Below are 14,084 nucleotides of genomic sequence, written 5' to 3'. Positions count from 1 at the left end.
GGCCCACCCCAAAACGCCCCGGAAGTTGCCCTTGCAGACACCTGTGGGCTCAGGCGCCCGTCGCCTCCTGGCTCTGCCTCCTGCCGGCCCCTCAGAGCGGCACTGAGCCTCTGCCTGGACGTTTACAGTATGACAGGCTCCCGCGGGCATCTGGGAACCAGGAGCATCACAGACCTTGTGGGCTTCGCTCTACCCCGGCTAGACCCACGCTCATCACATAATCGCGTTACATGAATGTATAGTTAGGGAGCTTTAACGGGGAACAGACGTAGCCTGCAGATTGGGGAAGGCTCGTCTGGGACCTGAAGTTGGTTGCCAGGTGAAGGGGGTTGGAGTGGGAGAGGGCAAGCCAGACAACGTACGCACCTGAGCTTCTGAGAATACCAAAAACGTTGGAAACACCCCAGATGCCCATCCCCAGGCGAGCGGGCAAATAAACTGTGGAACATTCACACCATGGAATATTACACAGCAGTGAAACTGAATGAACTTCAGCAGCAAACAGCAACACGTCTATCTCAGAAACAATGAAGGGTGAAAAAGTCACAGAAAACTACATACACTATGATGCAACTTTTAGAATGTGTAATAAAAGCAAGACCAAAAATATACATGTTTTGACACATGCGTTTGGTAGAAAATGTTTTAAATCAAGGGAAAGACAAGCACAAACTTAAGAATGGTTATCTCAGGTCAGGAGAGGGGAGGAACATACAGGTTACATTCAGGTTATTGGTAATGTTCCAGTGCTTGGGTGGGATGGTGGTTTTATTTCATTTCATTATATTATAAATAAATTGATAATAAATAAGGAGAAAGGAAAGGAGAGTGGAGGGCAAGGGGCTAGAAAATCAGGTGAAAATGAGGTCACATAAAGCCTGTGGGGTACAGTGAGGTCTCTCCCCTGAGACTGCAGGAAAATCCGTGGAGGGTTTTAAGTGGAGGTAAGACAGAATCAAATGTTTTTTGGGAAAAGAATCCTAAAAGTTTATTCTGGGAATCATTGACACCGACGTTACCTGGGAGCTGATTATAACTGCTGACTCTCAGACCTCGTCCCAGGCCTGAACTGGAATCTGTCTTTTAACAAGATCCCCAATTGTCTCACATGCATGTTGCAGGTTAAGCCTGGGTACACTGTGTCCCCAGAAAGGGACCAGACCAGAGCAGACCTGCCTCAGACAGGATGGTACTGGGAAAAATTTCACAACACAAGTCCAGATGATTTTGAGAGTACATTTGTTAAAGCTGAGGACAGTGAAACAAATGAAGGTCTTAGGGTAGAAGCAACATGAGAGAGCCTAGGCGGTGCTCTGCTTTGGATCTCTAGAAATGTTGTAGCAAAGAAGTGAGCCACATGGGGCTGCGTGGACTCACTAAGAAGTAAAAATCACAGTGACAGAAGTGAGCCATGGCAGGCCTGCTGTTAGCTCACTGAGAAGTCAGAGAAAAGGAGGCCTTGGGGACAGGTTCAGGCAGTAAGCCCGGGGCGAGATGTCACTGCCTGTAGTTCCCCCCATTCCAAGTCTCATGGAGACCCTTAGAGTTTAGGAGAGAAAAGTAAAGGTGCACACCTGAGAGGGAAGAAAGGTGTGGGTGTGCTCCAGAGAGAGCCCCTCTGGGTCTTTTTCTTGAAGGTTTTTACCTGTTTTGTAAAGCGGGGAGTTTTAGGAGAGGTCCTAGGGGAGGATCTCAATAGAATGCTCATCAGCCTTATGCTGATATGCCAAAATGAAATTGATTCCCTTGACTCATTTTTTGGTGTGGTTGGCAAAAATGGAGCTAACTGGATTTCTGTCAGCTATCTTGCTGAGTAGGGGTGATTTAAGCTCTTACCCTCTGGTTGGAAGAAGTGTAAAACATTTACTTTCAAATGTCTTTGGTTAGGGAAGATAGGATTTTGTGATTTACGAGATGCTATAAACTGCTTGGCCATTTAACTAGCTATCTCAGTTTCTGTATTCCACTTGTCCTGGCTTATCGACCCTCTCTCAGCTGCAGGGAGGGGAGGGCAAGTCTGGAGACCAGGAAGGATGCAGCTATAGTGGCCCAGGTGGAGGGGCTGGTGACAGTGGGGGCAGATCAGAGTCAAGCTGCATGTAGGGGGTAAAATCAGCTGAACTTGATTTGGATTATATGTGGGAGAGATAGGGGAACTCAAGAGTTAAAGATTTTAGCTTTAGTTATAGTTGATAGGCTTAAGTGATTAATGCAGGTAGAAAGCTATTATTCCAGGAAATGGAATATGTGACCTATATGACTCCAGAGGTCAACAAACAGTTCAACCTGTGTGCGTCAAGATGGTATCAGAGCCATTTTGTTCCAGGGAGGGAAGGCCCCCTGGATAAAGAAATAGATAAAGAATTGTTGATCAGTAGATAAAGAAATACTAGGCCAGTGGTCCCCAACATTTTTGGCACCATGGAATGGTTTCATGGATGATAATTTTTCCACGGACGAGGCCGTGGAGACAGGAGGTGGAGCTCAGGAGGTAAAGTGAGTGAAGCTTCGTTCGCTTGCCTGCCGCTCACCTCCTGCACTGCCCAGTGCCTAACCGGCCACGAACTGATATTGGTCCACAGCCCAGGGGTTGGGGACGCCTGTCCTAGGCAAATCAGGCTTGACTGTAACTCTTACCTGCTAACTCTTTCCCAAACCCCTTACTTACCCTTTCCATCTTCTTATATAAAGGCTGGCTTGAGATGAGATGTTAAGATGGTTTTTAGGGTACATAACCCATCATCTTCTCAGATCACTGGCATCTGAGTAAAGAACCCATAAAGATTCCATCCTTGTCTCTACTTATTGGTTCTGGTAGTGACAGGCAGCACGAACACTGACTTTTGTGGTCTCAGGAGTGAGGCAGGGAGCAGGTCAAAAATGATTCTTCTGACACAATGTGGAAACTAGAGGAATTTTTTTGTAAGATCCTGTCCTGGCTCTCTGTGCTACTCAGGATAAATCATAATGGCTCCATTTATTGAGACTAACTTGGAGCAGGTACCCTGAGAAGTGCTTTGTAAATACCATCCCTTCTAATCTTGACAGCAATACTGTGAAGTAGGAAGTGATCTCATTTTACAGATGAGAACACTGAGGCTCAGAGAAAAGAACAGCCTGCTCGGCAGAGGTTGTAAGTGGCAGAGGTTGTAAGTGGCAGAGCTGGGATTTGAATTTGAATCTGACTCTAGAACTGATTGGGGAATTCAAGTGTTACAGATTTTAGCGCTGGTCAGCAGGCTTAAGTGATCACAACTATAACTCAGCAGTTAAAGATTTTAGCTTTAGATGATAGGCTTGCGTGATAAATGCATGTGGAAAGCTGTAACTCAAGAGTTAAAGATTTTAGCCTCAGTAGATAGAAGTAGGTGACTGTTGCATGTGGAAAGCTGTTATTCCAGGAACTGGAATGCATGAACACATGACTCCAGGTGGACAAGCAGTTCAACCCTTGTACCCCAGGGGGTTTGCAAGCCATGGAGACAGTATCTGAGCCATTGTGTTCTGGGGAGGGAACGCTCCTGATGCAGATAAACAATTGCTGACCAACAGATAAAGTACTAGGAAAACTCCTGCCTGACTGCAACTCCTATCAATTAACCTTTTCTCCAAACACCTTATCTAATCTTTTATCCAGTTAGCCTTTTTCTAAACCCCTTACCCACCCTTTCTTCTCCTCATAAAAAGGTCCCCTTGAAATGAGATGTTAGGACAGTTCTTGAGGGTACATAACCCGCTGTCTTCTCAGATCCCCGGCCATACAAAAAAAGTGCCCATAAAATTTCACTCCTTGTCTCTTCTTATTGGTTCTGGCAGTGATTGACAGCACAAACACTGAATTTTCTGGTTTCAGAACCTGCACTCTCTGCGTTACTACTGTCTCCGCAGCCCTTGCCTTGACATTCAAGTTCCTCTCCATGTCAGGCTCATCACTCCCCAGCGCATTCCTCAAACACCGGCTAACCCGGATGATGACTTGCTGGTGGATTAAAGGTGACACATGGCCTTCGTTATTCCTCCCACTGTGAGATGGACTCTAATTTTCCTCCTTTTGTACCTGGGCTGGACTGAGTAACTTGTTTCCCTGATAGAACGTGGTGAACGTGACATTCCTGGACTTTGAATCTAAGTCATAAGAAGGCTTGCAGTGCCCTGACTGGTAGCTCAGCCGGCTGGGCATCATCCCAGAAGTCAAAAGGTTGTCAGTTTAATGCCCAGTCATAGCACGTGCCTGGGTTGTGGGCCAGGTACCCGGTTGGGGCATGTGCAAGAGGCAACTGATCGGTGTTTCTCTCATATATTGATGTTCCTCTCTCTTTCTCCCTCCCTACCCCTCTATCTAAAAATAAATAAATAAAATCTTAAAAGAAAAAAGAAGGCTTGCAGCTCCCACAGTGTATCTCAAACCCTCTCTCTGGGAACCCTGAGTCTCAATGTAGGAAATCCAACTACCCTGGGACCATGACACTGAAGAATCCACGTGCAGTCCCTCCGCCCAACCGTCCAGACGAGCACCGCCTTTCTGCCGCTCCGACCAACAGACCACACACATTAGTGAAGACATGTCGGACCCTCCAGAACAGCTCCGGGTGAACATGTGACTTCAGTCATGCCATGTGGATCAAAAGAATGACCCAACTGACTCCACCCCACATTCTGACCTGCAAGTATATAATATAATAAAAAAATGGTTGTTAGTTCAAGCCTCTGAGCCTTGGGGGAGGTTGTTGTCATACAGCAATAGATAAAAGGAATGCTGGCTCCTACTCACCCCTCCCCCTGCCAAAAGTTACTTTTGTTTTGTTAAAACTGCCTGAAACTTCTGTGGGTACAGAAACCACAAACTAATCAGCAGAGAAAAGGAAAGAGGAGCAGAAGCGAGAAGATTTCTTCCCCCAACACCTTGGCCCAAAGCCAGCGGGGGAATATGCTACCGGCTCTGGCCCGGCAGGGACTTCCACCCCACATGCATGTGGGCCTGGCCTTCACAGCCCCTCAGCTGGAAGCACTTGAACACGTAGAAAAAACAAGATGAAAACACAGGAAAACCCCAAATCCCAGAAGGGGTGATGATGTGGGGAGTTACCTGCAAGGGGAGCGTCAGTATCCGGCCTGTCTCAGGGCCTTCCTTGGGCTCAGGTAGTCACTGGCGGACTCTGGGGCCCCGTGGCCCACTGGGCTTTGTGGGCAGTACTTGGGACATAATTGCTGGCCCAGGCTAAAGACCTGGCTGCTCTGATTGGCGCCCTGTGTGTAGCCCCTCTGCAGAGATAGGGAGGAGTTGTCACACTTCTCAGCCCCCAGCTGGGTATCATAGATGTGCCACCGGATCCTGGGAGCCATCATGCCCAGACGGCTGGCACGCTTGTTGGTGCCCATTTGCAAGCTGATGACTGAGTGGTCCATGGGTGGCAGGTTATGGTTCTTGGGGTTGTACAGGTGTCTTTTCATGCCACCTGCCATCATGCCTGGCACACTTGGTGCTGCCCATGTGGAGCCTGATGGCATGTGGGCCTGTCCTCCTGATGGCGTTATCGAGGTTCGGCTCCTGCGCCCCTGAGTACTCAAAGACGACGTTCACGCCACCCTGCAGCCCCCTTTTCCTGGCCTTCCCTGCTGGAGCCAGAAGAGACCCTTGCACTTGTGTCATGTTCCCACTCTAACAGGTCATTGGCCTTGAACAAGTCAACAGAGTTCATGCCATAGATGACCATGGCCTTGATGAAGTTAGAGAGGATTTCTAGCTGGAGCCAGTTTTGCATGGAGCAGTAGATCTTGGGGAATGAGCCCGGCTGCAGTTTATTTGTGAGTATGCACAGGATAATTCTGTCCTTCAGACCCTTCTGGAAGTCAGGATTGACAGAAAGGCCCATGAGTCCCTCAACCCAGGGGTAGAGTTCCATCTCCTTCTAGGATCATATTTAGACAGGAGCCAGTTCTTGACCTCAGCCGAAAGCCTGCAAGAGGGCCCCTTGTTGAACTCCATGGCGGTCACCTATGATGTGATGATCTGATACACAGCCTTGGGCCAGCTGGGAGTGTGTGGGTTCTTGACTTCGTGTAGGAAAGGTTTCACAACACGAATCCAGGTGGTTTTGACAGTACGTTTATTAAAGCTGGGGACAGTGAGACAAAGGAAGGGCTTAGGGTAGAAGAAACAACAGGAGAGAGAAAGTCAGAGAAAAAGGGGCCTTGGAGACAGGTTCAGGGGGTAAACCTGGGACCAGCCGCTGCTGCCGTTGCTCCTCGGGTTCCAAGTCTCACGGGGTCTCAGAGTTCAGGAGAAGGACAGTGGACATACCAGAAGAGGGTGTGCTCTAGCAGGAGCACGCTCTGTGACCTTTGTCTGGAGGCTTTTTATCTTTCTCTGGACTGCCAGAATCCTAGGGGAGGCTTCACGGGTGCATCTTAATAGAATATTTATTAGTTTTCGGGCTTGTCCTTCAATATGTTAATTCATCAAAATGTGTATATAGAGGGGTCAGGGGTTATTTTCTGGTTAGTTTTATTTTTAAAGAACATCATTGAAGAGGGACTGGGACAGAAGCCAGCCTGTCCAGTCTGGATGGTCAGGAATATGTAAACCACTTGCTCCTACATGTCCTTGGTTAGGAAAGATAAAACCTTGTGATTCATTGGCTGGCTCTAAATTGCTCAGACTGGACTTATATACTATTTTGTCTCCATTTCCCTTATTCTACTTGTTAGGGAATTTCTCTAGCTTCATATTATCCTGCTTCTAAAGAATTCTCCCATCAAGTTAATTAACATACCCATCACCTCACATATTGTCTTTCTTCCTTTCTTTCTTTCTTTCTTCCTTTCTTCCTTCCTTCCTTCCTTCCTTCCTTCCTTCCTTCCTTCCTTCCTTCCTTCCTTACTTCCTTCCTTTTTTTGGTGAGAACATTTCATTTCTACTCTCTTAGCCAATTTTAGTTAAACAATAGTGTTACCAATCAGCTACAGTCACCATGTTGTATGTGAGATCCTCAGATCTTATTCACGTGATAACTGTAAATATTCAATAGCTCCTTTATTAACCTCTCCTCAATTACTCAGTTTGGGTGTGTTGCCTGGCTCCTCCCAGGGTCCGGGGTGACACAGGCTGCTCTTGAACTTCTCCACGTCAATACGCAGTGGGCCAACGTCTACAAATTGGAGGAGGAATGGAGAAAGATGCTTCCCTCCAAATGCGTCACCCCCACAGCACGCTCGCATGTGAAGACAAGAGAGGTACACTCTTAAACACGCAGGAATTCTCTCACATATCCTTCCTGAACAAAATGTAGTTCATGATCTCATTTCGGCCAACAGAAAGAAGCCCACGCAGCAGAACTGATGAGTGAGACTATCCTAATCTGAAACTATGTGTATTGATCAGGAACATTATCACCAGTTAAACAAACAATGAAGCTGCAACGGTGGCATCGGTAACTGCACCAAATGTAATTGTTAAAGTTGTGACAGGGAAACGTTAGTTAATGTTGAGAAGAAAAGCAGGCTTTTAAGGCAGGTGGATTAGTTGGGATAACCCTAGCTACCGTAACACATTGGCTTTTACAAATACCTGGCAAAGGTGCTAGAAATAGAGTTCTTGCTCATGCACCAAGTCTGGGTGGGCGTCAACTCTCTGCTCAGTCCTTCTGGGACTCAGGCTGGATCTTGCGGGTCTCAAGGTTGTCCTGAAGCTCATCCTTATCTGAGCCTTTTGGGGGCGGGAAGGGAAGAGAACATCGAGGAGTGTTGGACGTTGAAGGGGCACCCATCACTGTAGCCCACATTCAGTCCCCACGGCCGGGTCACATGGCCGCACCAAATTGGGGGGTGACTGGGAAAGGCATCCAGCGGCCAGTGAGGAAGGAGGGGAGGGGAGAGATGTGGGCGAGCATCTAGCATCTGCTGAAGTGGGAACACATGCCCCTCGAGGAAGCCCTTTTGCTCTCCTTCCCATGTGACTTGTCATCATCTTCGGTGTATTGGAGAGTCATGTGGCCTTGTCTAACCCTACCAGTCAGGTAAAGGGTCTTCAAAGATAGCACAGGTTCAAATTACCGTGGATCTCCAGGGCTGACCCAGGGCCTGGTGGAGAGCAGGAGGCTGTTGTGTGTTGGTGCAATGGTGGAGTGTAAGGGGACAGTTCAGGTCATCATTCCCAAGCCCCTGAGATATACAGGCAGCCTTCACCTGAGCAGGACCTGGGTCCAGCCCTGCCCAGGGCTCAGGCTGCCCTGGGGTTAGGGGAGGGCAAGTCAGTGCCTAAGGAAAAGGATTTCGGGATAGGCAACTTAGGCGCTCCCCTTCCTGGGAGCATGCCCTCGCCATTCCCTCTCCCTCTCTTTCCCCCACAGACATGCATCTCCTAAACTCTAAGGGGCCTCACAACACTTGCAACCAGAGGAGCAAAGGGCAGCAGCAGCCCATCCCAGACTACCCACCTGAACCTGTCCCCAAGGTCCCCTTCCCTCTGACTTTCCAGTGGGCCAAAGCAGCCCCAGCCAGGCTCTATTCTGTTGCTTCTTCTGTCCTAAATCCTTCCTTATTCCACTGTCCCCAGGTTAAATAAACATGCACTCACAATAAAAGCCATGGGCACATTAATCTGTCCCCATCCCACGTACTCATACAAAGCATGTGTCGCAATAATAGCTACTATTTCTTGAGCTAGTCACCAGGAGAAGGGATTAACATGTGTCATCTCTGTGAGGTAGGCACCATGATCGGCCCCATTCACTGGCGGAAAAAGCAAGGCTCAAAGTGGTCACACCTAGTGAGAGATGACCTGGAATTTGGGTGCAAATATACTAGACCTCAGAGCCTGTGCTGTTGACCTCTGTCAGTATTCAGGAAGAAGCAGAGCTGGCTGGACAGCAGCCAGGTCTGGGGGCAGAGCCCCGGGAGGGCAGGCACCCCTGAGGCGGCACCCCTGTTCAGCCACCCTGCTGCGCGTGACTGAGGGCGAGTTACTTCATTCGCTCAGCACACAGCTCCTTAGGCTGGCCCTGCACCAGGCGCTGAGGATATGGAGGAAAAAACCACTCTCTAGCTGGTTTGCTCACACTGCAGCTGGGAAGCCTGCAGCTATCAATTTGCAACAATATGACAAAGGTCAGTAAGTATCTCTTCCTCGTTGTCTCTGTGGTCTTCCTCTGTGAAATTTGGGCGTGTGGTTTGGAATGAAGGGTTTCACATACACAGATGCTAATAACAATAAGCACGAGATGCGGACAATCTGGAGGCGTGGTTTCACCTCCGGCAGTTCTGTGACTTCAGATGAGTTCTCTTTGAGCCTCAAATTCCTCATCTGTTGAGCTGGGTTAACAAACATTAATACCAAGCTCACAGGATAACACAAACACACCCAATTCATAGGATAATCCACTTATGTACCTAACTCATAGGGTTACCCGTATCCACACCTAGCTCATGGGATAACCTACATATGCATGTGCGGGCCAGGTTTTGCCCCTGGCTCTTTGGACCCCTTAACTAAGGTCTCTGTGGATTCTGGTCTTCTAGGGTCTCTGAATAGGAAAGAGGACAAACGAGGGATGTCCCCAACTCAAATTCATCACACATGATTAGGATCAGCCGCACACAACACAAAATCCTAAAGTAATCATAGCAAAAAAACGAGGAAGACGTTTATTCCTCTGTCATGTAAAAGAAGCGTGGCGTGGGCAAAGCGTGGCTGGAACAGCCACTCCGTCCAGGTGGCCCCTTCCATCTGCGCTCCATCCCTCGCACACGGCCCTACCCCCATTTCACACAATGGCTTCCTTTTAAAGCCACTTTCTGATTTCCTCACAACCGATTCCAGGTCTGTGGTCACGTGGCCACACCTAAAGGAGATTGGGAAATGCCTTGAGACTGAAAAGCGAGGTAGATAGCTAAACCTTTTCCAGCTGGCTAGAGGGGGGCGGCAGGTATGAGAAGGCAGCCAGCCGTCTCGGCCACATCAGAGCGCCCGGCTTGCGCGAAGGGTGTGTGGGTCGGAGGAGGCAGGGTGCCGGCAGCCAGACTTGGCCATGCGCTTTGTCTCTTCTGCCTCATAACTTTCTGACCAAGAAATTAAGAGAACACGACAGAAAGAGGCCATGTGAACATAATGATGATAGCAACAACTTACCCAGGACCCGCTCTGTTCCCGCCCCTGCTGGGCCTTGGGTGAACGTTGTCTCAGATTTTCATCCGTCAGCCTCTCCCTCGAGTGGGCCTCCTGCCGTGGTGGCCGTGTTCTGCCTATGCCAGCAGGGGCAGGAGACCTCTAAGCTCACTTGTCCCCAAGGTGGGTAACCATCTGGCCCTTCCGTTTTGAGTCCTGTCCCACACCTTTCTGAGAATCTCGAACTGTCCTGTGTCCTGATAGCCCCCCGTTGGACAGTCAGGTTTCAACTTCTTGGGTTTCTTAAATCAGTCCCCTCTCAGTATCTGCTTTCCAGCTTCTAGAATTTGGTTGACTCCTTTTACCTGCTGTTATTTCTTCACGTGTTCTCTTTGTCCCTGCAGGTGGGAATGCATTTTTTAAATGCCTTTATGCCGTTTTATTGGAATGTCAGAGAACAGTGGAGGTAAACAAGTGTGTTGGTCATGTTTAGCTGGAAGCTTCCCGCCCGCGTTCTGGACTGGGGGGGAGCCTTCAGCCATTACATGGATTGTGTGGCATTAGTGCCCCAGAGCCCTCCTTCCTCATTCAACTCAGGAGCCCCGGGACCCTCTGCACGTGGGGCTCTGCTTCTCCCTCCCTGAGGACAGCTCCCTTCTCTCCTGCCTCCGCAGCCCCAGCCCTGCCTCGCCTTCTCTGCAGCCAGACAGGACTGGACAGGCCTGGGGCCGAGGGATGTGAGTTCCTGGTGCAGTTTATCTCTGAGAAGTCAGGGATTTGGTGTGGGGTTTTCATAAGTCAAAACTTAAAGGTGGGGCTGAAAGCCAGGCACTTCTAACTTGGGATATCAGAGTAAATGTCCCCCGACTGGAATAGTATCACTGTGTTTACAATGGAGTCCAAAGTCAGAGCTCAAAGGGAAAGCCTAATGTGGTCATGCTTGTCCTTGCAAACCCCTTTAGCAGGTGCTAGTTTGGACGCAGACACACTGCCACTCAGTTTTGGTGAAGCCTGGGACGAGTTGCCGCTGCCCATTGCTCCCCTGGTTGCAAGTCTCGTGGGGACCCTGAGAGGTCAGGAGAGACATCCTTGTGGGGGAGGGACAACAAGAAGGGAAAGGCCCCTGGAATCACTTCTTAGGGACAACTCAGAGCTTCCATGCCTGAGGCCCCTGTGCTTTTGTGGAGTTTTCGAGCAGGGCCTTTCTGCACCGACAGCTCTGCCCAGGCTATGAAAACTGAGGACACAACCTCTTCTTCCTTCTCTATGCAGGCCTTCAATTTCATGTTGTCTTCTCGTCCCTTTCAATGTGGTGATGGCGGTGATGGTGGAGGTGGGTAGTCGTTGGGAGAGGGGTGGTTGCAAATTCAAGTCTCCAGAGCCTTTCCCCATCCGAGCTGGGGGAGCCAGTGACGCCTGGTGGAGCTAGGGGGACATAAGCTGCGGAGAGGCCATGAACAAGCTGTGTTTTTGGTCAAGCTGCTGTGGGTTCCAGGCAGTGGTCTGGTCTGAGCAGATGAGATAGTGGAGCCAAAGTGGGGCTCGTGGCCCCTCAGGAGCCCTTGGGCATCCACAGACATGCTGCACTTACAGAAAAGTGTGCAGAGGGGGATCTGGATGCTTCTTTAGTTGGGGTGCGTATATCCTAAGCCCTCCAGGAAAGGCACGGTGGGCAGGAGCTTGAGGTGCTGGGCGTTATAGCGGCTCTGAGAGGGGGAAGAGAAGCCCCCAGCATAGCTCCAGGGAGAGGGCGCACCAGGAACCCATGCCCACACCTCACAGAGCTCCCCACCAGTGCCCCCCACAAGGACATTCCTGGGGCAGTGACCTGTCATGGGATTCTTTTGCAAGAGCATTTCTTTTGGTTGTTAACAGTCTGGGAGGGTTAACTGGTTCCTGTTCTTTGTCAGTGGAGTTTTGCAATCAAGGACATGGGCCCTTTCCCAAGAGGGAGGGCAAGCGGAGGACTGGGGCCAGGCACTCCCAGCAGGCCCATGGGTCTGCCTTGGGGAGGGAGTCTTTGTTGCCTTGGGCATGTCTAAGCCTGTGCAAACTGTGGGATCACAGAGAAGTCATGGCTTCCCCCACCCCTGCTCTTCATCCCTTCACCATTGGAGTGGCCCTTCTTCTTTTGGCCACTTAGCTTCCCGATCACCCCAAATCTCCCACTGAAGTCTCCCTCTTTCTTGCATTTCCTAATCAAACCCCCTGCCTGCTCACAAGTAGAACAGTTCCTAAGAAAAATCCCTGGCAAAGGAGTTGGGAAACTCCAGTCCTAGTTTCAGCTCTGCCCTGACACACTGTGATCTTGAGCTGACCCGTTGTCCTCTGTGTGCCTCAATTTCCCCATATATTTGAGGCAAAGATGGAATTTGATCAGGAGCTGCAAAATCAAATAACTCTAGAAGTCAGATTGAGATCAGGAGATCAGGTGAGCTAGCAAATGCCAGCCAGGCTAAAGGGGGCAGCAGTTAAAACACACAGCTCGCCCTGGCCGACGTGGCTCAGGTGCTGGGAGCATCGTCCCATAACCAAAAGGTCACCGGTTAGCTTCCTGGTCAGGACACATGCCTGGGTTGCGGGCTTGATCCCCAGCTGGGGCACAGGCAGGAGGCAGCTGATCAGCGTTTCTCTCTTGCATCGATGTTTCTCTCTCTCTGCCTTCCTGTCTCTCTCAAATGAGAATAAAATAAGCCTTTGAAAAAATTACAGCTCATTGTTGCTGTGTATAAAAGTGAGCCCAGTGTTGCCAGATTTCTGATTTTCCAAGAGAAGCTGTATTGGTCAGGATGGGCTGCTATAACAAACAACCCAGAAGCTCAGCCCCTTAATACCGGGAAGGCTTTGTTCCTGTTCCTGCCATAGGGCCTATGGGCCAGCAGGGGGCTTCCCATGGCCCCTGGCGGCCTCTCCATCCACCTGGTAGCTCTGCCTCTCGTAGGGCCTAGGAGTCCTCACTGATCTTCTGCATCAGGCCAGCAGACAGGGAAGAGTATGGAGGGTTAGAGGGAGGTTTTAGGGATCAGGCAGAAAGTGGAGCATATTACTTCTTTGCACTTCCCACTGGCTAGAATGTGGTCACGTGGTCCCAGCTAACTGCAAGGGAGGCTGGAAAATATAATCCAACTGTGTTTTGGGAATAAAAGCACAAGGGTTTGGTGAAAGGTAGACTTTTGATGATGGTCTCTGCCACAAGCTAGAAGCATGGATTCTATGTAAAGTGTTCTCTCTCTCTCTCTCTTTTTTTTTTAATTTTTAGAGGGAAAGAGGAAGGGAGAGAGAGAGAAACATCGATTTGTTATTCCACTTATCTATGCATTCACTGGTTGCTTCTTGTCTGTGCCCTGACAGGGGATCAAACCCACAGCCTTGTGGTATCAGGTTGATGCCCTAACCAACTGAGCTACTGGCCAGGGTATGGAAGCCTTCTAATTTTTAAACACTGGCAAGTAATTAAAATTTTTAAAAAGACATTCAGTGGATTAAACAAAACCATTTTATGAGCCATAGAACCCCTGTGCTTTTGGTCCGTGACCTCCCGGTTAGACAGCCTCATCTTGTACAAGTGAGCTATGATTCTGCAGGGTCCAGCCAAGGACGGGCGGGGCCGCCACGTCGAGGCATTCACGCATCCACACAGGCATCTCCAAACACCTATCGGACACCTACTCCACGGCAGGCCCTGCGGTAGGCAGTCAGGACGTGGGAAAAACCAAAGCAAAAAAACCCCATTCCTTCCCTCAAAAAGCCCACAGCCATTTCTATCCCTGCAGAGAAAATAGTGTTGAGTTTTTAAAATGGAATCTGAGAACTCCCTGCCATTGTGTTACATTTTAACAAAAAGAGAATTCCTTAACAAAAAGGGCAACTTCCTGAGGGGGAAATGATGGGCACAAGTGCCCATCAGAAGAGCCACGGACAGAGCCAGGCGCCCTGGCCGGATTGTCCCTTCCTAGCTTCACCATTCAGCGTGCGCATGGGC

At 49.6% G+C, this 14,084-nt stretch overlaps 1 pseudogene; it reads right to left on the bottom strand.

Moving 5' to 3' along the window:
* Positions 1-5,100: 5,100 nt before the first annotated feature.
* LOC129070872 (calponin-2-like) lies at positions 5,101-12,996 on the bottom strand (annotated as a pseudogene).
* Between the last annotated feature and the right edge of the window lie 1,088 nt (positions 12,997-14,084).

Source organism: Pteronotus mesoamericanus, unplaced genomic scaffold (genome assembly GCF_021234165.1).
Source record: "Pteronotus mesoamericanus isolate MK-2021 breed Mesoamerican mustached bat unplaced genomic scaffold, CSHL_Meso_final contig_25, whole genome shotgun sequence".
Lineage (NCBI taxonomy): Eukaryota > Metazoa > Chordata > Mammalia > Chiroptera > Mormoopidae > Pteronotus > Pteronotus mesoamericanus.
The sequence above is the reverse complement of the archived record's forward strand: the minus strand, read 5'-3'. Positions and strand labels throughout refer to the sequence as shown.